The 24,687-nt window shown below is 39.2% G+C and overlaps 1 pseudogene; it reads left to right on the top strand.

Annotated features, from left to right (window-relative positions):
- Positions 1-20,215: 20,215 nt before the first annotated feature.
- LOC116894638 lies at positions 20,216-21,219 on the top strand (annotated as a pseudogene).
- Positions 21,220-24,687: the final 3,468 nt, after the last annotated feature.

Genomic DNA, 24,687 nt, shown 5'->3' with positions numbered 1-24,687 from the left:
AGATCCTTTAAAAGGGAAATCAATGCTAAATGTTGAAAAAAAGTAAAGGAACATTTCACCTAATAATATCCAATGGGGATTGTTGACTTAGACTTAAAAATTGGACTTACCAGTCTAGTTGGGAAGGAAATGGCACTCAGTGTTACTGTTTAATAACTATCCATCCCTTTAAAATATTCACCAGTCTTGTAATAGAACTGAGATTGTGTAAGCTGGTCCTCTTCTTCATTTTGAGAGAAATGTGAAATAGTTTCACCCAAAAAGATTCGTGAAAAGAAAATCTGGCAATTTATATATTACAGTGAGGAACAGTTTGTTCTTAGTTGAGAATCTAAATACTAAGCATCCACAGACAGTGTAGTGAGGGTTTGGGCGGGGATGGTATGTGGTCTATATGAAGCGCTTAGGGAGAAAAGTATCTTTCACAAATGAGTATGTAAATCCAGAGTAAAGAATCTTAATGTAACACTCTAAATAATTTCCTACAGCTGCGATGTATGCAATATGAGCAGATCTAGTTGATCTCAAGAATTCTATGTACTTAAAATACAAATAATTATTCACAGTAATATGTTGTGATGTCATTATCAACTTTGACTGCATTTTCTGCTTTTGGACATAAATTTAGAAAAGTTAAAATTTTCTAAATTTCTATACTTTTTGACACAAATGATATCTCTCATGTTTTTTCATGATATATAGAACCACCTTCATATGCTAAGATTATAAATCAATAAAGGCTGGACAGCATGTCTGTCTAGAGCTATCTATCCAAAATGCATGTATAACTGACATAAAACAGAACAATGAGAAAAGTAAAGAAAAATGAGGTTACAGATATCATATCCAATTTGAGAAAAAAAAGACTGTTCAAATGAACAGTAACGAGACTCTCTCATGCTTATGGTAGGGACATTAGTGATACACACATTGACCAAGAAAAAAAAACTCTTTAGACATAAATTGAATATGAACTTTTACCTCCAGGGATGATTTTATCAATTCAATTTAGATAGTTCATTACCGACACATTAAAATGAACCTGAGGCATTTTTTTTGCATTTGGTACATGTAACAGCCTCCAATGCAAAATAGAATAGTTTCTGTCTATTGTTCGTTTGTGATCATTATGGAAAAGTGAGCATTCTCTTTATTAAATACAGATCACACCAGCAGTCTAGCCAATCTCTTTCCAAGGATATTTTTGTGTGTTTGAAAATGTATTTCCACAGTCTGACTGTGATAGTGTGGAGAGAGGGAGGTTCTGTGTATAGAAGCAATGATGTGAATTTGGTCTTCGGTTACTTGATAGCCACTCAACCATGAGAACAACATACATGTTAGACAGAAAGAATGCTAGAATATTCCCAGGTTGTGGATTTGACAAACTATTAACAGAAAAGAATCCACTTAAGGGTTTGAATTTATTCTGTATAAATACCAAATATCTGGTTATGGAAATAGGTAGGTTTAACTTAGTTCAATTATTTGTTTATTGGTGAATGACAAATTGGTGAATGGCAGGGGATGTAATCTCCCAGCTCAACAGATGTGAAAGGAAGGGTTCTTTCAAAGCACATCGGAGAGTCTCTTCTGCACACAAAGAACACTAGGATGTAGAGTTACCCCTTTACTCGATGATAATGATGTCATGGATGGTTCTGTGTTTTGAGTAGTACATGTTCTCTAAATCTATGTCGAAGGCTTAGTTACCAGTCTTTGTAAGGCTGAGACCTTATGAAGCAGTAGGAGGTGAAATTACTCAAGGATTCTACTTTAGGTGTGTCTTCAGGGACATTGAGACTCTAGCTGCTCCTCCTAATTTCTGGCAACTCCAAAGGTAGCAGTTTTCCTACACCCACTGCAAAGCTCTCATCACAGAGTAACAAGGCCAAAACAACACAAAGTGACTGAAATATCTGGTGCAGTTACCTACAAAAGGGTGTAAGTGATCCTAACCAGTTTTCTCAATATTTTGTCTCATAGTAATAGAAAGCTAACAAAGAAGTTAGCACCAAGAAGTGGGGTTGTTAATTTTACCACCCCCAACAAAGAGGTTAGCAGCTTTTAGAATCTATTTATGGGAATAATTTGATAAAGCTTGGAGAAATGTGCCCAAAATGCCTATAAGGCAGAAGCAGAACTGAATAAACTCTTCTGGTAGAGATTCAGAACTCATGAAGTTACAGACAGAAATAGGAAATCTATTGAGAATTAGAATTATATCTATTGAGATATAGCCTCATTTTCTTCTGAGGCAAAACTTGCTACACATTACACATGACCTAAGGCTTTGTGTGAGGTTGAGTTTAAAGGTGACCGATTAATTAATCTGATAGAAAATGCACGAATACAGGGGACATGATTATTACTGGTTGCTTTTAGGCCATATTTACGAGTAAAAATGCATAATTGAGAGTAGAAATATTTAAGCACAGCTCTAAAACTTGAGGCAGAAAAGCAGTGCTGAACACTGAAAGTTGCAGTTTCTAAGAGGGTGTTCTTGTTATAGAGATAATGCCAGCCGAGAGAATCCATTGCATGTAGATGATATAAAAATGCTTTTTAGTGCATCTCATGAATCTGTAGTACACAGATACAAGGCCTGTGGGATCTTAGGAAGCATCCATTAATGTTCAAGTATAATGAAAGAGAGTTGTAGTAGCAGTACTCCACTCTCTCAAAGCAGCCCTAATAAATCAATGCATGAAGCTGCGAAGGTGAAGACAAAGCTGGTTTTGAAGCTAGTGATGGAAAGTTTACCAGGAGTGTCTTTCAGAGGTTAACAGAGCTACTCTTAGAGTGGCCATGTGCGTCTAAGCAGTCCAACAAATAGATAGTGGAATGGTTGCTCACACCTTAAAAGCTTCAAAGCATTGCTTAGCGTGAACCTTGAGTCGAGGCGCGTGCTGGAGGATTTATTTTAAACTCTGCTAAATTTGTGTCTCTCCTGGTCCACTTTTGTGTACTTTTTACTTTTCTTACTTTTGGAAATGGTAGTTTTCACGCTGTGCCCTTGAACTTTGCAAGTATGCAATTCATTTCGCAATTTTTGACAGTAACTTACAGTTAAGAATTTCCCTCATGTCCCAGAGGAGATTTTGCACTTGGGTTGTCATGCCGGAAAATGCTATGTGATTGACGGGATGTATCTGCATTGTAAGAGAATACCTGTGGGAAATGAAGGTAGTTTTATGATTTGAATCTTAAAATCTCTCAAGTCCCATGTGTTGATGGCTTAGTCTCTGGTCTGGGACACTACTGAGAGGTGGTTGAAACTTCAGTAGATTGTGTTTAGTGAAGGAAAGGTCATGGAGGAATACGTGTGAAGGAGATAATGAGTCTCATTTTGTCCCTTCTCCTTCCACGAAAGCTTCAGTACATCATGAGGCAGAGAAAATCCTGACTCATGTATTCTCCACCATCAACTATGACTTGTTATAGGTAAAATGAGAGAGTGTTGAGCAACCATTGATCAAAACTTCTTCTTCTTCTTACTTTTCTGTTCCCTAAGATTTCCTGGTCTCATTTTCCTTCTTACATTTTTTAATTGTCTTTTTATTTACATTTTAAATGCCATCCCATTTCCTGTTTTCCCCTCCAGAAAACCATTATCTGGCCTCCTGCTTCTATGAGGATGTTCCCTCACCCACCATAACACTACCACCTCCCTGTCCTAACATTCGCCTACTGAGTTTCAACAAGCCATGACAGGCCAAGATCCTTTCCTCATATTGTTGCCCAATAAGGCGATGCTCTGCAACATATGCAGATGGAGCCAGAGATCCGTCCCAGTGTTCTCTTGGGGATGGTGGTTTAGTTCCTGGGAATTCTGGGAGGTCTGGTTGCTGGATATTGTGTTCTTCTTATGAGGTTGTAAGCCCCTTCATCTCCTTCACTCCTTTCTCTAACTCCTCCATTGGGGTCCCTGTTCCCAGTTCAATGGTTGGCTGCAAACACCCACCTCTGTATTTGTCACGCTCTGGCAGAGACTCTCAGGAGACAGCTTTATCAGGCTCCTGTCAGCTTGCACTTCTTTGAGTTCATAATATTGTCTGGGTTTGGTGGCTGTATATGGGATGCATCCCCATGTGGGGCAGTCTTTGGATGGCCTTTCAGTCTTTGCTCCACACTTTGTCTCCATATTTCCTGCTGTAAGTATTTTTGTTCCCCTTTCTAAGAAGCATCCACATTTGGTCTTCCTTTTTCTTGAGCTTCCTGTGGTTGTGAATTTTATCTTGGATATTCCAAACTTTTGGGCTAATATCTACTTATCAGTCAGTGAATACCATGTGTGTTCTTTTGTGACTGGGTTACCTCACTCAGAATGACGTTTTCTAGTTCCATACATTTGCCTATGTATTTCGTGAAGTCATTGTTTTTGGTAGCTGAGTAGTACTCCACTGTGTAGATGTATCACATTTTCTGTATCCATTCCAGTGTTGAAGGACATCTGGGTTCCTTTCAGCTTCTGGCTATTACGTAAATAAGGCTACTGTGAACAAAGGGGAGCATGTATCCTTGTTATATGTTGTAGCATCTTTTGTGTATATGCCCAGGAGTGGTATAGCTGAGTCCTCAGGTAGTACTATGTACATTTTTCTGAGAAACCTTCAGACTGATTTCCAGGGTGGTTGTACCAGCATGCAATCCCTCCAACAGTGGAGGAGTGTTCCTCTTTCTCCACATCCTCGCCAGCATCTGCTGTCACCTGAGCTTTTGATCTTAGCCATTCTCACTGGTGTGAGGTGTATCTTAGGGTTGTTTTGATTTGCATTTCTCTGATGAATAAGGATGTTGAATTAGATGATTCTCAGTCATTCAATATTCCTCAGTTGAGAATTCTTTGTTTAGCTCTGTAGCCCATTTTTTAAAATGGTTCTTTGATCCTCTGAGGTCAAAATTCTTGAGCTATTTGTATATATTGGATATAGCCCTCTATCTGTTGTAGGATTGGTAAAGATCTTTTCCCAAACTGTTGGTTGCTGTTTTGTCCTATTGACAGTGTTCTTTGCCTTGCAGAAGCTTTGCAATTTTATGAGGTCCCATTTATTGATTCTTGATCTTAGAGCATAAGCCATTGGTGTTCTGTTCAGAAAATTTCCCCAATGCCCATGTGTTCGAGGCTCTTCCCCACTTTCTCTTCTATTAGTTTCAGTGTATCTGGTTTTATGTGAAGGTCCTTCATCCATTTAGACTTGATATTTGTACAAGGTAATAAGAATGGATCAACTTGCATTCTCCTACATGCTGACTGCCAGGTGAACCAGCATTATTAGTTGAAAATGCTATCTTTTTTCCACTCAGTGGTTTTAGATCCTTTTTCAAAGATCAAGTGACCATAGGTGTGTGGGTTCATTTCTGGGTCTTCAATTCTATTCCATTGATCTACCTGCCTGTTTCTGCACCAATACCATACAGTTATTAATCGCTATTACTCTGTAATACAGGTAGAGGTCAAGGATCGTGATTCCCCCCAGAAGTTCTTTTTTTGTTGAGGATAGTTTTTGGCTATCCCTAGGTTTTTTTGTTATTCCAAATGAATTTGCGAAATTGCTCTTTTCTAATTCTATGAAGAATTGAGTTGAAATTTTGATGGGGATTGCATTAGATCTGCAAGGTGATTTTGGCAAGATGGCCATTTTATATATTAATCCTGTAATCCACTTGAGCATGGAGATCTTTCCATCTTCTAGGACCTTCAATTTTCTTTCTTGAACAGAAGTTCTTGTTATACAATTCTTTCATTTGGCATAGTATCACACCAACATATTTTCATTATTATTTGTGATTATTATGAAGGGTGTCATTTCCCTAATTTCTTTGTCAGCCTGTTTATTCTTTGAATAGAGGAAGGCTTCTGATTTGTTTGAATTAGTTTTATATCCAGCCACTTTGCTAAAGTTGTTTATCAGCTGTAAGAGTCCTGTGATGGAATTTTTGGGGTCACTTAAGTATTCTATTATATCATCTGCAAGTAGAGATATTTTGACTTCTTACTTTCCGATTTGTATCCCTTTGACCTCTTTTTGTTGTCTAATTGCTCTAGCTAGAACTTCAAGTACTATATTGAATAGGAACGGGAGAGTGAACAGCCTTGTCTAGTGCCTATTACTAGTGGGATTGCTTCAAGTTTCTCTACATTGAGTGTGATGTTGGCTACTGGTTTGCTGTATATTGCTTTTACTATGTTTAGGTATGGGCCTTGAATTCCTGATTTTTCCAAGACTTTTAACATGAAAGAATGTTGAGTTTTGTCAAAGGCTTTCTCAGCATTTAATGAGAAGATCATGTGTTTTTTTCTTTGAGTATTTTATATAGTGGATTACATTGATGGATTTCCAGATGTTGAACCATCCCTGCATCCCTGTGATGAAGCCTACTTACTTGATCATGATGGATGATCATTTTGATGTATTCTTAGATTCTGTTTGTAAGAATCTTATTAAGTGTTTTTGCATCGATATTCATAAGGGAAATTGGTCTGAAGTTTTCTTTCTTTGTTGGGTCTTTGTGTGGTTTAGGAATAAGTGTAATTGTGCCTTCATAGAAGGAATTGGATAGCGTTCCTTCTGTTTCTATTTTGTGGAATAGTTTAGAAAGTATTGGTATTAGGTCTTCTATGAAGGTTTGATAGAATTCTAAATCCATCGGGTTCTAGGCCTTTTTTGGGTGGGGGGGTTGAGAGACTTTTAATAACTGATTCTATTTCTTTAGGTGCTATGTGACTCTTTAGATGGTTTATCTGATCATGATTTAACTTTGGGACCTGATATCTGTCTAGAAAACTGTCCATTTCATCTAGATTTTTTCAGTTTTGTTGAGTATAGGCTCTTATAATAGGATCTGATGATTTTTGGTTCCTCAGATTCTGTTGTTATCTCTCCTTTTCATTTCTGATTTTGCTTATTTGGATTCTCTCTCTGTCTCTCTTTGTCTCTCTATCTGTCTGTGTCTCTGTCTCTGTCTCTGTGTCTCTGCCTATCTCTGTGTCTCTGTCTCTGTCTCTGTCTCTGTCTCTGTCTCTCTCTCTCTGTCTCTCTCTCTCTCTCTCTCTCTCTGCCCTCTGGTTAGTAGTCTGGCTAAGGGTTTATCTATATTGTTGATTTTCTCAAAGATCCTGGTTTTATTGATTTCTTTGTATAGTTCTTTTTGTTTCAACTTGGTTGATTTTAGTCCTGAGTTTGATTATTTCCTGCCTTCTACTCCTCTTGGGTGTATTTGCTTCTTTTTGTTCTAGAGCTCTCAGGTGTGCTATCAAGCTGCTAGTGTGTGCTCTCTCCAGTTTCTTTTTGGAGGCACTCAGAGCTGTGAGTTTTCCTCTTAGCACTGCTTTCATTGTGTCCCATAAGTTTGGGTATGTTGTGCCTTCATTATCATCAGATTCTAAAATTTAATTTCTTTCTTTATTTCTTCCTTGACCAATTTATCATTGAGTAAGGAGTTGTTCAGCTTCCATATGTATGTGGGCTTTCTGTTGTTTTTGTTGTTATTAGAGACAAGCTTTAGTCCATGGTGGTCTGATAGGATGCATGAGATTATTTCTATCATCCTGTATCTGTTGAGGCCTGTTTTGTGACCAATTATGTGGTCAATTTTGGAGAAGTTATCATGAGGTGCTGAGAAGAAGGTATATTCTTTTGTTTTAAGATGACATGTTCTATAGATATCTGTTAAATCCATTTGGTTCATAATTTCTGTTAGTTTCTCTGTGTCTCTGTTATTTCCTATTTCCATGATCTGTCCATTGATGAGAGTGGGGTGTTGAAATCTCCCACTATTTTTGTGTGGTGCAATACGTGCTTTGAGTTTTAGTAAGGTTTCTTTTATGAATGTGGGTGCCCTTGCATTTGGAACATAGATATTCAGAATTGAAAGTTCATCTGGGTGGATTTTTCTTTTTACCATTATCAAGTGTCCTGCCGTATCTTTTTGGATAACTTTTGGTTGAAAGTCTATTTTATTTGATATTAGAATGGCTGCTCCAGCTTGTTTCTTGGGACCATTTGCTTGGAAAATGTTCTAATCCAGGAGCTATCACTGTGGAGATAGCATCTTCTGTGTTTTATGGATGCACAACCTGTCAATTTAAAAGCCCATGACCTATGGCTTAGGCAGGAAATAGAAAGTGGGACATTGAAGAAGAAAGAGCTCTAAGAGCAAAGGAGGCAGGGAGATTCGTCAGAAAAGATGACACACATGGTACCCTGAGCTAACCAGCCACTGGGCAAAATGTAGGCTCAAGTAAATGGGATATTTTTAAGTTGTATCCAGTAAGAAAAGAGTTTTAGCTGGGCCCTGTAGTTGTAAATGTATTTTGACTCTGAGTCTTATTTTTGCAAGCATGGTTTTACCACCCAGCCCTAATTTCAATATAGCACAAACCTTTCTTCCATGTAATGTTGTACTCTTGTGTATTTAGTCACAGAAGCAGAAAGCTAGCTAACACACATGGTAAGAAATTGAATTTGTATAACCTGAGCAGCTTAGTGCCCTGGTTGGCAGATAATGGTACCATAAATACTGGATTAAAATGCCAAGAGTAAAATCCGAGACATCCTGGCCCTTCATTCCATTATGAGGACTAGTTGTCTCTCCTGCAAAGATAATGTAGACCTTGTGGGGAAATACATACCTGCTTTATGGCTTCCAGACCCCATTCTGGCAAACTATGGAACTGTCCTGTTGTAAATGTTAGGTTTGCAAAAACAGGGCAGACTCTGTTCTGGCAGAGCTGCAAACCATTACCACATGTGTTGGCATGAGGACAAGAGTCTACGCTGGATGCCTGTCAGGAGCACAGGATAGTGGGTGAGTGAATGTAAAAGTGGATAATGGTGTTTGTCTAACAAAGCACTCTTTCATAAAACAGCACATAACCACCCAGTAATGAACCTGGCATGCATAATCTGTTGTGATGTCTCTTAGAAGCTTGAAAATTGGAATGACCAATTCCAAATAAAGAAGAAATGGCAGAACTATGTGGAAGATGTAGAAAGAGTCAAAAGCCAGATACCTGGGAATGGATCTATGATGTTGGACAAGCCACCTCCTTGTCTGATGGATGGGAGATGCCGGACAAATTTCTTCATCAAAAGCAAAAAGAAAAAAATAAATGAACAGGCATTATAGAAATGTGTATTTTAAACAAAAGATAGAGCAGTAAAGAGAAGAGTGGTTTATATAAAAATCGATAAGCTCGTGTATGAAAGACAGCTTCAAAGGATTAGCTTTGGAATTCTTAATAATCACCTCTAAAAGATAAACAGCATACATTCAGAACACTAAAAATGTTTTTCAAAAAAGGAAAAAAAAAAACCGTTTTCAGTGCTGGGATAAAAATGATGAAAAGTAATATTAAAAGATGCCCAGAATTCAAGTAAATTATGAGTCTCACTGTTTGAAGTACAGAAAGCAGGTTCATGTGTTCACTTTGAAGGTCTGTTATTTAACTGACGGATTTGCGGAGCAAAAGCAGTTTCAGTGTGTGATTGCTACATTATACAGAAGCTTCGTGGATACAGATTTATATGTATGTATAGTGGGAGTACGTGTGTGCATGCACGTGTGTGCACATGCACGCGTGTGTGTATGTGTGTGTGTACACGCACGCGCATGTTTGTGTGTGTATGTGTGTTTGTGTGCGCACATGTGAGCACACGCGTGCACACGCACATGCAGATATTTGTTTATGCCACTGCACACATATGAAAATTCAGACCGAAAATTTCAGGTGTTGCTCTTTGTCTTTTTCCTTGTCTGGACAGAGCCTCTTCACTATTGCATAAGCTCCCTAAGCTTCCTCTCCCCCACAACACCTCAGCAGTGGTAGGCTAGAGTTACAAAAGCTTGCACAGCTGTGTCTGGCTTTTACGTAGGTTCTAGGGACCCTAATTGTGCAGCAAACATTTTAGCCACTGAGGCATATCCCAGGCCTGGCACTCTGTTTCTGAAATAGAACACATTCAGAACTGCTCATTATTGTTCTTAGAGTCTAGATCTATATTTAATTCAAAGAACCAAGTGTATTTTAGGTTGTCTAAAGGTTAAGAGAATTAATGCATGAAAACAAAACAAAAAAAAATACCATGGTAGTAGATGATAGCTATCCCTAATTACTATTAATAGCAAAGCTGTGATATATATAAAATATGACAATACATACAACCCTGTGTGTCTTGAATAAACTTTAAAATAAAGTTAAAGAGAAGATATTTCATCAGATAACTACTTGAAAAGAAAAGGTCTACTTGAAAGAATTACAATGGAACATTTTAAGAAACTTAAGTGAGCATTTTCACACAAAACCTCATTAAACACTAGTAGTATTGAAAACATCTGTATACATTAATACATTATTAAAGTTATTATACATTATATTAATAAGTATTTCCTCTGAAACTTGAATTTCATCATAAAAATGGCTTGCTTTACAGAACAGTCTTAAAAGGAATTTCAGAACTTCATTAGGCGGCTTTAAATAATTCAGTGTCTTTCACATGTTTAATACAGCAAAATTTCTGCATAATTTCCCACTATTCAGATAACATAAAATTCCAAGTACTAAGACCTTGAATAATCCTAGCAGGTAAATCATAAGTGTAGAAAAGACATGCTATGAAAAATGGTAATATTTGCAAATCTCGGAATATTTTTCACAAGTTTTCCTAAGGAACATAATGCAAATCAATTTTTTGCTATGCATTTGAAATGAGAATCATTATGCAATGCGTCATAGACACTAAAGGGCCAAATTCTCGAACAGTTAATGGGGAGTTAACTCTGGTAAGAGTTTGTTAAACCTGTATTACCACAAAAATATTTAGTAGGTTTTAATTGCTTCATTGTATCTGGTGTTACAATGAAAGGACTTAAATTTACTTTATTCTTTAGTCAAAAACTGAGGCTTGACAAACATTTTAAAAATGGATAATTCCTGCTTACCTCTCCCCCGAAACTTCACTTAGCTGCATCTGGTTTATAGTTAAACTAACTGAAGAAATTTTCTACCTGTATTGTCTTCATTATTATTTCATATATGTGTGTAGGAATATGAACTACATGAAAACATGAAGTAATAATATTTTATATATATCTTTATAAGTAGTATTCCATTTAACTCTTTTTTTTCTTTATTAACTTGAGTATTTCTTATTTACATTTGGATTGTTATTCCTTCCCGGTTTCGGGCCAACATCCCCTAACCCTTTTCCTCCCATTCTACATGGGCTTCCTCCCCATTCTCCCCCATTACCACCCTCCCCCAACAATCACATTCACTGGGGATCAGTCTTTGGCACCAAGGGCTTCCCTTCCACTGGTGCTCTTACTAGGCTATTCATTGCTACCTATGAGGTTGGAGCCCAGGGTCAGTCCATGTATAGTGTTTGGGTAGTGGCTTAGTCCCTGGAAGCTCTGGTTGGTTGGCATTGCTGTTCATATGGGGTCTCGAGTCCCTTCAAGCTTTTCCAGTCTTTTCTCTGATTCCTTCAATGGGGGTCCCATTCTCAGTTCAGTGGTTTGCTGCTGGCATTCGCCTATGTATTTGTTGTATTCTGGGTGTGTCTCTCAGGAGAGATCTACATCTGGTTCCTGTCAGCCTGCACTTCTTTGCTTCATCGATCTTATCTAATTGGGTGGCTGTATAAGTATGGGCCACATGTGGGGCAGGCTCTGAATGGGTGTTCCTTCTGCCTCTGTTTTAAACTTTGCCTCCCTATTCCCTGCCAAGGGTATTCCTGTTCCCCTTTTAAAGAAGGAGTGAAGTATTTGCATTTTGGTCATCCTTAATGAGTTTCATGTGTTCTGTGCATCTAGGGCAATTCAAGCATTTGGGCTAATAGCCACTTATCAATGAGTGCATACCATGTGTGTTTTTCTGTGATTGGGTTACTTCACTCAGGATGATATTTTCCAGTTCCATCCATTTGCCTATGAATTTCATAAAGTCATTGTTTTTGATAGCTGAGTAATATTCCGTTGTGTAGATGTACCACATTTTCTGTATCCATTCCTCTGTTGAAGGGCATCTGGGTTCTTTCCAGCTCTGGCTATTATAAATAAGGCTGCTATGAACATAGTGGAACACGTGTCTTTGTTATATGTTGAGGCATCTTTTGGGTATCTGCCCAAGAGAGGTATAGCTGGGTCATTAGGTAGTGCAATGTCCAATTTTCTGAGGAACCTCCAGACTGATTTCCAGAATGGTTGTACCAGTCTGCAATCCCACCAACAATGGAGGAGTGTTCCTCTTTCTCCACATCCTCACCAGCATCTGCTGTCACCTGAGTTTTTGATCTTAGCCATTCTGACTGGTGTGAAGTGGAATCTCAGGGTTGTTTGACATGCATTTCCCTTATGTTAAAGATGTTGAAGATTTCGTTAGGTGTTTCTCAGCCATTCGGCATTCCTCAGCTGTGAATTCTTTGTTAACCTCTGAAGGGTTATTTGTCTCCCTGCAGTCTAACTTCTTGAGTTTTTGAATATTTTGTATATAAACCCTCTATCTGGTGTAGGATTGGTAAAGGTCTTTTCCCAATCTCTTGGTTGCCCTTTTGTCCTAACAACAGTGAACTTTGCCTTACAGAAGCTTTGCAGTTTTATGAGATTCCATTTGTCAATTCTTGATCTTAGAGCATAAGCCATTGTTGATGTTTTGTTCAGGAAATTTTCTCCAGTGCCCATGTGTTCGAGATGCTTCCCCACTTTTTCTTCTATTAGTTTGAGTGTATCTGGTTTGATGTAGAGGTCCTTGATCCACTTGGACTTAAGCTTTGTACAGGGTGATAAGAATGGATTGATCTGCAACTTCTACATACTGACCTGCAGTTGAACCAGCACATTTGCTGAAAATGCTATCTTTTCTCCATTGGATTGTTATGGCTCCTTTGTGTGATGAAATACATACTTTGAGTTTTAGTAATGTTTCTTTTATGAATGTGGGTGCCCTTGCATTTGGAACATAGATATTTAGGACTGAGAGTTCATCTTGGTGGATTTTTCCTTTGATGTATATGAAGTGTCCTTCCTTATCTTTTTTGATGACTTTTAGTTGAAAATCGATTTTATTAGATATTAGAATGGCTACTCCAGCTTGCTTCTTCAGACCATTTGCTTGGAAAGTTGTTTTCCAGCCTTTCACTCTGAGGTAGTGTCTGTCTTTGTCTCTGAGGTGTGTTTCCTGTAGGCAGCAGAATGCAGGGTCCTCATTGCGTACTGGATAGTTTGTTAATCTATGTCATTTTATTGGAGAATTGAGACCATTGATGTTGGGAGATATTAAGGAATAGTGATTATTGCTTCCTGTTATATTCATATTTGGATGTGAGATTATGTTTGTGTGTTTTTCTTCTCTTTGTTTTGTTGCCAAGGCAATTAGTTTCTTGCTTTTTCTCGGTTGTAGCTTGCCCCCTTCTGTTGGGCTTTACCATTTATTATCCTTTGTAGGGCTGGATTTGTAGAAAGATATTGTGTAAATTTGGTTTTGTCATGGAATATCTTGGTTTCTTTATCTATGTTAATTGAGAGTTTTGTAGGATACAAAACTGGGCTGGCTCCGATGATGCCATGTAGTCTTGGTTTCTGTTGCTTGGATTCCTGCGCTTTCCTCTTGCCATCAGGTTGTCTCTGGTGTTACCTTGTTCTGCTATTTCTGATAGTGGCTAGACCGTCCTATAGGCCTGTGTGTCAGGAGTGCTGTAGACCTGTTTTCCTATTTTCTTTTAGCCAGTTATAGGAACAGAGTATTCTGCTTTCGGGCTTGTAGTCTTTCCTGTCTACTGGTCTTCAGCTGTTCCTGTGGGCCTGTGCCTGAGTCCACTAGGCAGGTCACTTGGAGCAGAAAAGTTGGTCTTACCTGTGGTCCTATGGCTCAAGTTGCTCGTGGGGCGCTGATTTTTCCATTTAACTCTTTATTACACTTTCTCCCTGAGAAATTTCCATAAAGCTTATGTGAGGCATTTATTATTTTTACAAGATAGTCTATGAAAAATATCCCAATTTTAACATCACTGTCTGTTCTGCTATGTTTGGAGCATTTCCCCTTGCTTTGTAGTTTTCTCTCTCAACAACAAAGACAAACAAACACATACATCTCTTTTAAGTCATCCCAGAGGAATAGAGTTTATCCTAGCAGGGAGACAAGAGAGTCAGGGGAAACATGGTGGCACATGCAGGAAGCTGGCTTATCACATTTTCACCTACTCCCAGGAAGCAGAAAGAAGGGAAAGGAAGACTATGAAACTGCCAAATCCACCCAAGCTGATGGACTTCCTCCAATAAAGCTCCACTTCCTTAAGGTCCCATAACCTTCCCAATCAGCATGACCAACTGGGTCAAATCCAAGAGCCTATGGGGAAGATGTCTCATTGTTTGAATGTCAGACATTGTATCTAAAAAGCACTATGTATGTCCGAAGACAGTGGTGTTAACTTTATTCATGGCCTTGCCACAAAGAAGAGATGGTGGGATTGACTTAATGACATAGGAGTGATCCTGCCTCCATGTTTCTTGACCCTTAGAGAATTACAGGCTTAGATCTAAGTTACAACATTATGCTTATAATAACATAAGATACCAGGATGATTGGCTCTGCCTGTTCCTCTCCACATCTGAGCATCCCATAGCTCTGTGACTCAGGTAGAGCCATTTTCCTTGTTTTTCTCTGGCCTAGCTGTCAATTGTGCTGCTTTCCCTGAATGTGCACTTTGCTGTGGGAGAGCAGAAGACCTCTGAGGTGTCTCACAGGCAGGCGCATCTCCTCTTTCCATATCCCTACATCCTGTGGCAGCTAAGATCTGTTTTTGACTTATAATTGATCTCAGGAAGAATTTCCTTGCTTCTCCCTCAGGATTAGGAGATATTTGCTTGGTATTGGTACAGAATCCTGGCCTCTCCAGGGGGAAAGAGTTTTGTGTTTACTTTCTTCTCTGTAACAGCGGGCAGAACTATGGGTCCCTGTGGAGCTAGAAGTGTTTACTTCATCCAGACCAGAAATGGGATCTGGAGATAGGGAAGGTTTTGTGTGTCCTTTGCTGGTGCTTTCAAGCACTCAATGCATGCTTGAATCCCCAGTGAGCTTTCTTCCCATGTGTCCTGTCCTCAAACTTTCTAAAGGTACCAGGTAGAAATGAGCTACTGAAAGTGGGAAGTCTTTCATATTTTTGAGAATGTATGAGGATTGTGTTTAGGATTGGAAATTGACATGTTTATCCACAATTCATCTTTCAGGTTCAATAAATCCTGGCTGAATTTTTCCCCACCTACGTTTCCACATCTCTCTGCTGCACTCTGTCAAGGAGGAAACTGTCTATGCCCCTCATTTCTCTTTGGATTGAATGAAAACTTTGGGGAATTTAATTTTACTGGTTGCTTAGCTACTTCAGCTCTCTAATGGGCGACAAAGTATTACTTCTTAGAGTATTATTTTTCTTTATTGTTTGAATAGGTGAAACATTTCCCAGCCCTCCCTATCCTTAAACAGACATTAATGATCATTGTCTATAGACTTTGCCTTGATAAGACTTTGTTTACATTTATCAGTCTCGTTATTATTGTAAACAATATGTTGACTTTAATTTCTTTTGCTCCTATTATAAAACTAATAGGAGTTAAGAGCAAGGCAAACCCATGGGGTGCAGGTAGGACTCAGATCCATGGAAAACAAAATGTCTAGCTATCCAAATGAGGCTAAAATCCTCAAAGGTTTTTCAAAAAATAATTCAATCAATGAGTTGAGGATCTGAAGTAAAAAGCCTGGTTCCCAAAGGTCTCAGCTCACAGACAGTCCTTCTTTTTACTATTCCGTTCTTCCTCCCCTTGGAAAATTTTGGTGGCTGTCTGCTCCCCTGCCCCTTCCATCATGACATCACCATGAGTAGGCTTTCTTAAGACTCCACGCTTCACCCAACTCATAGGCCAATGCTTCCCAATGTTTAAATTGACATGCAATATCCAGTCTATCTTGACTGCAGAAGATACGGCCTTGGCCTTTTCCCTGAGTATAAAAACTGTGTGCTTCACCTTACTTAGCAACTCACGTTTAAGACCTCCCCCCTATAGGAAACTGCTTCTCTATTTCTCAATAAAACTCTGCTTGCTTTCCTCTAGTGCTCTGGCTCATTGCTTTTTTAGGATCATGACTCCGAAGCCACTGGCTCATCTAAACCCACTAACCCCACTGAGCCTAGGAGAGATTCCATTGCACTCAACCTGTAATGAATCATTGATACATAGAAATTTCCCAAAAATATTTTTACAGTTTCTGCTACATCATATTAATTGTATTTTAATAGAATTGAATTTGAAATAACTGACATTGTTTCATGTGTATAAGTTCTTTAAATATATCTTTAGTTTCTAAGAAAAAAACTAAATATTTCTTCTTGTTAGATTTTTTTTATTCCTTCATAATTAAACCACATGTGATAGTCTAAGAACATACTTTGTATGGCTTCTTTGAGACTGTTAATTCTAATATGATCCAGCAGGATGCAGTTTGTTTTAGTAAACAGTCCAGGTGCCATTCCATGCATAAACAGTAAACCTTGGAGGCATATATATATATATATATATATATATATATATATATACATATATATGTAAGCTAGGGGTTGAGGATTTAGCTCAATGGTAGAGCACTTGCCTAGCAAGCACAAGGCCCTGGTTCGGTCCTCAGCTCCAAAAAAGAAAAAAGAAAAAGTAAGCTATCTATCTACATATATGTATACACTTCATAGTGTGATTTGATGAAAACTTTCTGGGTGATAATTAGTTCAGTCCTATGTGTACAATAAAACATACATAAATCTCACTGAAGAACAAAGTAACCTAATAAAATATCAGATGTAACTACTTCAAAATTCTTCGTAAAGCACACTGACACCTTCCATACAAATGGGCTGTACAGATTAACGGAGATAGATAAGCTTATATTTCTAGGGAGGGTCTCATATGGTTTCCATTAATACAGACACTGTGATGATCACTAGGCTAGAATTCATTTCTGATCCCAGGCTTCTGGGCAGATAAACAGCATTGCGTAACTTTCCTTGAGGGACCAACCCTGCCTGTTAACATTTCATGTTCCCCTAGTGCTTCTCTGAGAGACCACAAACCTTTATGCCTCCTACATCTGAGAACTTACTATCTCAATCTCTGCTTGCCTGGGCTTCAAGACTCTATCTGTGTACTCGCATCCAAAACATGTTTCTCTCAGTGAGACTCACAATTTCACTTTTTGGGAAAAAAAAGTTTCAAGAATATCGAATATGATCCGTGTTCTTATGTACCCATCTATCCTGTTTTACACATTGTTTCATTAAAAAGTCTACAAAGGAAGAGGATATATGATCTTTAGATCTACTGAGGTAGCAGACATAATCCGCAGGCAGCCAGGCAGCCATCTTGTGCTCAGGATCATTTCTTTGTTTTATATTCAGGAACACCTAAAGACCAGTAGACAGGAACGACTACACGCCTGAAAGCAGAACACTCTGTTCCCATAAATGGCTGAAAGAGAACAGGAAAACAGGTCTACAGTATTCCTGACACAGAGACCTATAGGACTGTCTAACCAGAAATAGCAGAAAGAGGTAACCCCAGAGACAATGTGATGGCAAGAGGCAAGCACAAGAACCCAAGCAACAGAAACCAAGGCTACATGGCAACATTGGAGCCCAATTCTTTCACCAAAGCAAACAATGAATATCCAAACACACCAGAAAAGCAAGATCTAGATTTAAAATCACATTTAATCATGATGATGGAGGACTTCAAGAAAGACATAAAGAACTCACTTAGAGAAATGCAGGAAAACACAAATAAAAAAGCAGAAGCCTGTAGAGAAGAATCAGAAAAATCCCTGAAAGAATTAAAGGAAAACACAAACAAAAAGGTGCAGGAATTAAAAATGGAAATAGAAGCAATAAAGAAAGCAAAAAGAGAGACAAAACCTGGATATAGAAAAACCAAAGGAAGAGACAGGAAGAGACAAGGAGCCGTGGATATAAGCATTACCAACCGAATGCAAGGGATAGAAGGAGCAGAAGATTCCATAGAAATCATCGACACAATGGTCAAAGATAATGTAAAACAGAAAAAGCTACTGATCCAAAACATACAGAAAATCCAGGACTCAATGAGAAGATCAAACCTAAGAATAATAGGTATAGAAGAGAGTGAAGACTCCCAGCTCAAAGGACCAGTAAATATCTTCAACAAAATCATAGAAGAAAACTTCCCTAACCTAAAAAAAAGATACCCATAGGCATACAAGAAGCCTACAGAACTCCAAATAGATTGGACCAGAAAAGAAACACCTCCTGACACATAATAGTCAAAACACCAAATGAACAAAATAAAGAAAGAATATTAAAAGCAGTAAGGGGAAAAGGTCAAATAACATATAAAGGCAGACCTATCAGAATCACACCAGACTTCTCACCAGAGACTATGAAAGCCAGAAGATCCTGGACAGATGTCATACAGACCCTAAGGGAACACAAATGCCAACCCAGGTTACTGTATCCAGCAAAACTCTCAATTAACATAGATGGAGAAACCAAGATATTCCACGACAAAACCAAATTTACACAATATCTTTCTACAAATCCAGCACTACAAAGGATAATAAATGGTAAAGCCCAGCACAAGGAGGCAAGCTACACCCTAGAAAAAGCAAGAAACTAATCATTTTGCAACCAAAGAGAAGACAAGCACACAAACATAATGTCACATCTAAATATGAATATAAGAGGAAGCAACAATCACTATTTCTTAATATCTCTCAACATCAATGGACTCAATTCCCCAATAAAAAGACACAAATTAACAAACTGGATATGCAATGAGGACCCAATATTTTGCTGCCTACAGGAAACACACCTCAGAGACAAAGACAGACAATACCTTAGTGTAAAAGGCTGGAAAACAACGTTCCAAGCAAATGGTCTGAAGAAGCAAGCTGGAGTAGCCATTCTAATATTGAATAAAATCGATTTTCAACCAAAGTCATCAAAAAAGATAAGGAAGGACACTTCATATTCACCAAAGGAAAAATCCACCAAGATGAACTCTCAAGCCTAAATATCTATGCTCCAAATAGAATGGCACCTACATACATAAAAGAAACCTTACTAAAGCTCAAAGCACACATTGCACTTCACACAATTATAGTAGGAGATTTCAACACCCCACTTTCAACAATGGACAGATCATGGAAACAGAAGTTAAACAGAGACATAGACAGACTAAGAGATGTCATGAACCAAATGGATTTAACAGATATTTATAGAACATTCTATCCTAAGACAAAGGATATATCTTTTTCTCACCACCTCATGGTACTTTCTCCAAAATTGACCATATAATCAGTCATAAAACAAGCCTCAACAGATACAGAAAGATAGAAATAATCCCATGCCTACTGTCAGTCTATCATGGGCTAAAACTGGTCTTCAATAACAATAAGGAAAGAATGCCCACATATACCTGGAAGTTGAATAATGCTCTACTCAATGATAACCTGGTCAAGGAAGAAATAAAGAAAGAAATTAAAGGCTTCTTAGAATTTAATGAAAATGAAGGTACAACGTACCCAAACTTATGGGACACAATAAAAGCTGTGCTAAGAGGAAAACTCATAGCGCTGAGTGCCTGCAGAAAGAAACAGGAAAGAGCATATGTCAGCAGCTTGAGAGCACACCTAAAAGCTCTAGAACAATAAGAAGCAAACACACCCAGGAGGAGTAGACGGCAGGAAATAATTAAACTCAGATCTGAAATCAACCAAATAGAAACAAAACGGACTATACAAAGAATCAACAGAACCAAAAGCTGGTTCTTTGAGAAAATCAACAAGATAGATAAATCCTTAGCCAGACTAACCAGAGGACACAAAGAGTGTCCAAGTTAACAAAATCAGAAGTGAAAAGGGACACATAACAACAGAATCAGAGGAAATTCAAAAAAATAATCAGATCCTACTACAAAAGCCTATATTCAACAAAACTTGAAAATCTGGAGGAAATGGACAATTTACTAGACAGATACCACGTACTGAAGTTAAATCAGGAACAGATAAACCATTTAAACAACCCCATAACTCCTAACAAAATAGAAGCAGACATTAAAAGTCTCCCAACCGGCTCTCTGCTCCTCCCTGTTCCAGAGACAGTCGCATCTTCTTGTGCAGTGCCAGCCTCGTCTCATAGACAAGATGGTGAAGGTCGGTGTGAACGGATTTGGCCGTATCAGGCGCCTGGTTACCAGGGCTGCCTTCTCTTGTGACAAAGTGGACATTGTTGCCATCAACGACCCATTCATTGACCTCAACTACATGGTCTACATGTTCCAGTATGACTCTACCCATGGCAAGTTCAAGGGCACAGTCAAGGCTGAGAATGGGAAGCTTGTCATCAACGGGAAGGCCATCACCATCTTCCAGGAGCGAGATCCCGCTAACATCAAATGGGGCGACGCTGGTGCTGAGTATGTCATGGAGTCTACTGGCGTCTTCACCACCATGGAGAAGGTTGGAGCTCACCTGAAGGGTGGGGCCAAAAGGGTCATCATCTCTGCCCCTTCCGCTGATGCCCCCATGTTTGTGATGGGTGTGAACCACGAGAAATATGACAACTCCCTCAAGATTGTCAGCAATGCATCCTGCACCACCTACTGCTTAGCCCCCCTGGCCAAGTTCATCCATGACAACTTTGGCATCGTGGAAGGGCTCATGACCACAGTACATGCCATCACTGTCACTCAGAAGACTGTGGATGGCCCCTCTGGAAAGCTGTGGCATGATGGCCATGGGGCAGCCCAGAACATCATCCCTGCATCCACTGGTGCTGCCAAGGCTGTGGGCAAGGTCATCCCAGAGCTGAACGGGAAGCTCACTGGCATGGCCTTCTGTGTTCTTACCCCCAATGTGTCCGTTGTGGATCTGACATGCCGCCTGGAGAAACCTGCCAAGTATGATGACATCAAGAAAGTGGTGAAGCAGGCATCCGAGGGCCCACTAAAGGGCATCCTGGGCTACACTGAGGACCAGGTTGTCTCCTGCGACTTCAACAGCAACTCCCACTCTTCCACCTTTGATGCTGGGGCTGGCATCGCTCTCAATGACAACTTTGTAAAAAGCTCATTTCCTGGTATGACAATGAATATGGCTACAGCAACAGGGTGGTGGACCTCATGGCCTACATAGCCTCCAAGGAGTAAGAAACCCTGGACCACCCAGCCCAGCAAGGATACTGAGAGCAAGAGAGAGGCCCTCAGTTGCTGAGGAGTCCCCATCCCAACTCAGCCTCCAACACTGAGCATCTCCCTCACAATTCCATCCCAGACCCCATAATAGCAGGAGGGGCCTAGGGAGCCCTCCGTTCTCTCTTGAATACCATCAATAAAGTTCCGCTGCACCCTCAAAAAAAAAAAAGTCTCCCAACCAAAAAAAGCCCAGGTCTAGATGGGTTTAGTACAGATTTCTATCAGACCTTCATAGAAGACCTCATAACAATACTATCCAAACTATTTCATGAATTTGAAACAGATGGAGCCCTACCGAATTGACCCATCCAGCTGGTCCAGTTATTCAGGGTCCTGAAGAGGCGTTCTACCTGTAAGTCAAGGGGGTGGAGAGAAGAAGGAGACCAAGCAAAAGTTCCGTTGTCAAGGTTTATTGACAGCGTTTATTGAGAGAAATGTACAGCATTTAAAGCTCTGAGGCAGGAATTGAAGCAGGAACTGAAGCTTAGGGTGGGGGAGTATTGGGAAGTGCCCAAGGATATAGGGTGAATCACTAAACTGCAAGATATCCTCCTTAAACAAAGAGGCAACAGTCTTCCGGGGACATGTTCTTTGAAAAGGTCGAACCCTTCTCAGGAATCTGTTCAGGGACATCCAGTGTTTTGCTCAGGCTGCAATATCCTGTGATTGCTCCTGGGGTCTTCCCGGGAGAGGCTTTTGTCCAACAATCTCATAATCTTACAGCAGCCAGCTAGGGTTGAGAATCTGTGGCCATAGAGCCCAGAGTCACATAGCCACCTTGAGCTATGCAGTCACAAAGCGGCCAGGCCCAAATCCAATATGGCTCCCTACACCGAATTCCTTCTATGAAGCCACAATTTCTCTTATACCTAACCATACAAAGACCCAACAAAGAAAGAGAACTTCAGACCAATTTCCCCTATGAATATCGACGCAAAAATACTCAATAAAATTCTTGCAAACCGAATGCAAGAGCACATCAAAACAATCATCTGTCATAATCAAGCAGGCTTCATTCCAGGGATGCAGGGATGGTTTAATATATAGAAAACCATCAACATAATCCACTATATTAACAAACTGAAAGAACAAAACCACATGATCATTTCATTAGATGCTGAGAAAGCATTTGACAAAATTCAATACTTCTTCAAGATAAAAGTCCTGGAAAGAACAGGAATTCAAGGCCTATACCTAAACATAGTAAAAACCATATAGAGCAAACCAGGAGCTAATGTTAAACTAAATGGAGAGAAACTTGAAGCAATCCCACTAAAATCAGGGACTAGACAAGGCTGCCCATTCTCTCCCTACTTATTCAATGTAGTTCTCTAAGTCCTAGCCAGAGCAATCAGACAACAAAAGGAGATCAAAGGGATACAGATTGGAAAGGAAGGAGTCAAAATATCACTATTTGCAGATGATATAATTGTATATTTAAGTGATCCCAAAAGTTCCACCACAGAATTACTAAACCTGATAAACACCTTCAGCGATGTGGCTGGGTTTAAATTAACTCAAATAAATCAGTAGCCTTCCTCTACACAAAAGAGAAACAAGGTGAGAAAGAAATTGGGGAAATGACACCCTTCATAATAGTCCCAAATAATATAAAATACCTCGGTGTGACTTTAACCAAGCAAGTAAAAGATCTGTATGATAAGAACTTAAGCCTCTGAAGAAAGAAATTGAAGAAGATCTCAGAAGATGGAAAGTTTCTCCCATGCTCATGGATTGGCAGGATTAATATAGTAAAAATGGCCATTTTACCAAAAGCGATCTACAGATTCAATGCAATCTCCATCAAAATTCCAACAGAATTCTTCATAGAGTTAGACAGAACAATTTGCAAATTCTTCTGGAATAACAAAAAACTCAGGATAGGTAAAATTATCCTCAACAATAAAAGAACTTCCAGAGGAAATCACTATCACAGAACTCAAGCAGTATTACAGAGCAATAGTGGTAGAAACTGCATGGTATTAGTACAGACACAGACAGCTTGACCAGTGGAATAGAATTGAAGACCCAGAAATGAACCCACTCACCTATGGTCACTTGATTTTTAACAAAGGAGCCAAAAACATCCAAAACCATGGAAAAAAGATAGCATTTTCAGCAAATGGTGCTGGTTCAACTGGAGGTCAGCATGTAGAAGAATGCAGATCGATCCATTCTTATCACCCTGTACAAAGCTTAAGTCTAAGTGGATAAAGGACCTCCACATCAAACCAGATACACCCAAACTAATAGAAGAAAAAGTGGGGAAGAGTCTCGAACACATGGACAATGGAGAAAATTTCCTGAACAAAACACCAATGGCTTATGCTCTAAGATCAATAATTGACAAATGGAATCTCATAAAACTGCAAATATTCTGTAAGGCAAAGGACACCGTTGTTAGGACACAATGGCAACCAACAGATTGGGGAAAGATCTTTACCAATCCTACAACTGATAGAGGGCTTATATCCAAAATATACAAAGAACTCAAGAAGTTAGACTGCAGGGAGACAAATAACCCTATTAAAAAATGGGGTTCAGAGCTAAACAAAGAATTCACAGCTGAGGAATGCCGAATGGCTGAGAAACACCTAATGAAATCTTCAACATCTTTAACATAAGGGAAATGCATGTCAAACAACCCTGAGATTCCACTTCACACCAGTCAGAATGGCTAAGATCAAAAACTCAGGTGACAGCAGATGCTGGTGAGGATGTGGAGAAAGAGGAACACTCCTCCATTGTTGGTGGGATTGCAGACTGGTACAACCATTCTGGAAATCAGTCTGGAGGTTCCTCAGAAAATTGAACATTGAATTACCTAAGGACCCTGGTATACCTTTCTTGAGCATATACCCAAAAGATGCCCCAACATATAACAAAGACACATGCTCCACTATGTTTATAACAGCCTTATTTATAATTGTCAGAAGCTGGAAAGAACGCACATGCCCTTCAACAGAAGAATGGATACAGAAAATGTGGTACATCTACACAATGGAATATTTTTCAGCTATCAAAAACAATGACTTTATGAAATTCATAGTCTAATGGATGGAACTGGAAAATATCATCCTGAGTGAGGTAACCCAATCACAGAAAAACACACATATTACGCACTCATTGATAAATAGATATTATTCCAAATGCTTGAATTACCCTAGAAGCACAGAACACATGAAACTCAAGAAGGATGACCAAAATGTGAATGGTTCACTCCTTCTTTAAAAGAGGAACAAGAATACCCTTGGGAATGAATAGGGAGGCAAAGTTTAAAACAGAGACAGAAGGAACACCCATTCAGAGCCTGCCCCACATGTGGCCTATACATATACAGCCACCAAACTAGATAAGATGGATGAAGCAAAGAAGTGTAGGCCGACAGGAATCGTATGAAGATCTCTCCTGAGAGACACAGGC

Source organism: Rattus rattus, chromosome 2 (genome assembly GCF_011064425.1).
Source record: "Rattus rattus isolate New Zealand chromosome 2, Rrattus_CSIRO_v1, whole genome shotgun sequence".
Classification (NCBI taxonomy): Eukaryota; Metazoa; Chordata; class Mammalia; order Rodentia; family Muridae; genus Rattus; species Rattus rattus.
Note: the sequence above shows the minus strand (reverse complement) of the source record. Positions and strands in the feature narration are given on the sequence as shown.